Below are 3,859 nucleotides of genomic sequence, written 5' to 3' on the forward strand. Positions count from 1 at the left end.
AACTAAGTACTATTAACCACACTTTAAGGAGGACTAAATTGAGTCAATGAGTGAGGTAAAAACTTTGTGAAGGCCATGGAACTAGGAAGTTTTGGAGCCAGGACACAATCCTACAGAGCCCCTTTCTTCCCAGGTGGTACTAGCCCCCATGCTTGTGCGCTCATTTCTTACCCCCGAAAGCAATTACCTGAGTAGCTGCTACTTTGCCCACAGTGGAGGGGGCAGGTACATCCACACATGTGTTCACTGTCTTAGGTGCCTGTGTACCCTGCTGTTCCCTATGCATCCCTTGGGCTATGAAAGGGCACTTGGGTTGCAGCTACTTGTCCACTGTTAATCTTCCAGGTGAGTCACCAATTCTACACTAAGATACCTTGTTTTCAAGTTTAGCTTTACACTAATTAGAAGAAAATCCCACTATTTTGTAAACTTAATATATGTAGTACATAAGTTGAGGGGGCAGAAAGCATTAGTGAGAACTAAGGTTTCACTAGTTAATCTCTGTATCTACCCCGGACTGGTTGAAATTCCCAAATCCTGACTCTACATCTGAGTGTTGTTGGGATCAAGGGGGTCGCGGGGGCTCTGTTTTTTTTTAAAGTCTAATGCACCCACTGTCCTCAAGAACCTTTCACCAAACCCACATTGATAGAATTAACCGGTTTTTTTTTATGTGTGCTCCAATAGCAATCTCTTTACACACAGTTATAATGCAAAAACAGATTTATTTGTATACACAACGATGAAGAAAAGCAGTCTTCTGCCCAATGGAGAAGATTAAGATTCTTAAGTAGCTGATTTGGGGATCTACTGCAGTGGGAAAACTTGCTTTGTTGCCTTCAGATGTTAGTCTTTACCTGACACTTCAGCTGGCTTTTTAAGCGGGTCTTCTTTCTGCTGGGCCTTCTTTTCTTCATGCTTATGATATACAATCTGGTGTTCCAGATAGCTTGTGTTCCTCTTCTGTTTATCCAGGTACTTTCCCAGGAAGCGTACAAGCTACAGAAATAAAACAGGGAAGGACTCTTAAGAACATTGTCTGCAACAGGAGGCAATCTAAAACCTTGCTACCTTTTCCCTGGCTGGTGTGGCTCAGTGGGTTGGAGGTAGGAGCATTGTCCCATATGCCGAAAGGTTGTGGCATGCCTAAACTGCAGGTTCAGTCCCTGGTCAGGGTGGGTGCTAGAGGCAATCAATCAATGTTTCTCTCTCCATCCCTTCCCCTCTCTCTAAAATCAATAAGCATGTCCTCAGGTGAGAATAAAAAATTAAAATAAAATAAAATCTTGCTACCCAAATTATAGCTCATGGACCAACAGTCCTGGGAGCTGGTCAGAAGAACAGAATTTCAAGTTCCATTTCAGACCTTCTAAATCAGAACCTGCATTTTAAGAAGGGACTAGGTAGTTCATGTGCACCTAGACATTCAAAGAGCACTGATCTAAGACATTCACAACCTCCAGGTAAATACAGATATCCTTTTTCAGTGAATATGAGTGTAAGGGCAATTCATCAAAAGCACAGATTAATTTAAACAGGCTACTACTGAAGTGGTTTTCCACCCTGTTTTTGTTTGTTTGTTTGTTTTAATCACATTGAGCTTTCAAGTAGGGGTCCCGACCCAATTCCCAGAGATTAAGTTTTAAGTAGCCTGGCATAAGGCTCAGGCATTTGTACCTCTTCGCAGCTCCTAAAAAAGTCCAATATGCATCATAACTTGTACAAAGATGCTAAGGGGTTACTGAGAAAGACGTTATCATTGCAAGGTGGAATGTTCGCTGTTAACCAGGGAGACTTCAGAGAGGTCTATAGAATAGTAAGTCATCATTAACATTCACTTTTGCAGGGGCCATCTAGGACAGTGGTTCTCAAAGGGTGTCCCTTGGCCAGCAGCATCATAACCTGGAAACTTGTTAGAAATGCAAGTTCTTGCATGCCTCATGAAACTAGTTGAATTAGAAACTGGAGGTGAGGCCTGGTTTGTTTTAGTAAGCCCTCCAGGTGATTCTGATACCATTAAAATGTAAGCACTTCTTATCTAGGAGATTTAAAAGCTAGCAACGAGAGTTATTTTGTTAAGTTGTTTAATTATCCAGAGTGCATTTTTCCTGGGACATCTCCCCCATCTTGTGTTGAGTTGCATTCCTTTTAACCGGGGCATCTACTCCTCCCACCTCTAATCTACTCCCAGCAGTAAATTCATATGCTTCCTTGGGGGAAAACAAGCACATGTTGGATGGTCCACTGCCTTAGACCCACTTCCCAGAAGCAAATCCTAATCCAGAAGTGAAAAATGACACTGCGCTCAGAACCAGTTAACTACTTACATCCTTCTCACTCTTCTCATAAGCATTATTCTTCAGGTCTTGCAGAAGCTTGGTTAACTCTTTCTCCATCTCCAGAGCAGACTCTAGAGCCTTTACGCCAGTTGCCCAGTTATCTATAGTAGGCCTCTGTTGAAGAGAAACAGGGAAATCATCTCAGGCACAGCCTTATTACATCCTACACCCTGGGTGGGCTTATGACTAGGTTTCTATGGCCCAATAGTTTCTAAACTTTGTGGCAAAATGGAATCATCCAAGCGTCTTCAATACTGATGTCTGCATTTCCCCTGCAGACATTAGGACTTATGTGATATGCAGTGCTACCTCGGCATCAGGATTTTTAAAAGCTCACCATGTAACCTGAAGGTGTTTACAAGTCATGGGTGCCACCAGCACAGTTACATGCACGACTCCATTAGCTTTGGAATTCCATGAGGGTGCTTTACTTCAGTTACTACCGGACATTTACTAGTTCTCTCTATAAAGCTGAAGTTCAAAGAACCCCTCAGATAAGTGGGGGTAATTCTAGATGTAATACCCCCAACTAAGGTTTAGATTAGTTCTTCTAAGTGTCTGTCCCAACGAATAAAAGTTTGTTTCACTTCACTGAAGAGATAGCCATTTTAAATACCTGAACGTGCACCCAAATTAGACTAAAGGTCTGATATAGAATGTTAATTGTTTTAGGAAAAGGCCATTACAGTTGTGCTTCTCAAGCTATGCAGAGCATGAGAATCACCTGGGGAGCTTGTTAAACTACAGCTCCTAGGACCCCACGCCTACAGAATCTGATCCGGTTTGACTGTGAATTTGCATTTCTAATGAGTTCCTAGGTGATGCTGATGCTGCTGGTACAGGGACCACACTATATGTAGCTCATTGAGAAAAGCTAAATGAGCATCTAGTGGCTACAACGTACTCAAAATGATATGAAGAGACTACAGAGAACACATACGCTTGCCCTCAGAGTCAGTTAGTATAATCCCATGTATACTATGAGTGACCCAACAAGTTCTATAGCAACTAATGACTTACTTCTCTGGACCTGGCAAAGGCCCCATGGAAATCGTTATGACAAATTACATAGTCACCTTAATCACCGGAAGGCAGACTTTACACTCACGTCTTCTTAAATATCTTAGGAATTGCTTCCCATGTTCCCTCTTCACCTCAGCTTGGTCTTCAAAGAATGCAGCAAAGAGAGGTGCTCCTGTGTCTTCATTGTAATAGCAAGCCTGGGACAGGGGTGAGAATGGGGAGAAATTGGAGGTGAGACACACTGACTTTTAAGACTAGAATTCATTTACAAGCTCACTTTATTGTCTCTGTGCTTGCCCGAGAGAGGCCTTTGTTCAGCCTGGGGTCCTTGGTTTGTCCTTTGACTTCCAGAAGGCCCCAGCTGTCTTTCACACCCAGGACACCTCAAAGAGAAGCCACCCAGATTTTAAAATGCTGAGGCCTAATCTTTGGCTCAGAGTTGTGAAGCCCATATGCTAGCACTTATATCCAGTAGTTGTGTAGACACAGCAGAAGTC

General features: G+C 42.7%; 1 long non-coding RNA gene across 1 annotated transcript; it reads right to left on the bottom strand.

Annotated features, from left to right (window-relative positions):
• Nucleotides 1–687: 687 nt before the first annotated feature.
• On the bottom strand, nucleotides 688–3,556 carry LOC118498712. Its single transcript, XR_004901181.1, has 3 exons — nucleotides 3,416–3,556; nucleotides 2,328–2,453; nucleotides 688–999 (listed from the first exon to the last, which is right to left on the bottom strand). It is a non-coding gene; the product is annotated as an uncharacterized LOC118498712 (long non-coding RNA).
• Nucleotides 3,557–3,859: the final 303 nt, after the last annotated feature.

Source organism: Phyllostomus discolor, chromosome 2 (genome assembly GCF_004126475.2).
Source record: "Phyllostomus discolor isolate MPI-MPIP mPhyDis1 chromosome 2, mPhyDis1.pri.v3, whole genome shotgun sequence".
Lineage (NCBI taxonomy): Eukaryota > Metazoa > Chordata > Mammalia > Chiroptera > Phyllostomidae > Phyllostomus > Phyllostomus discolor.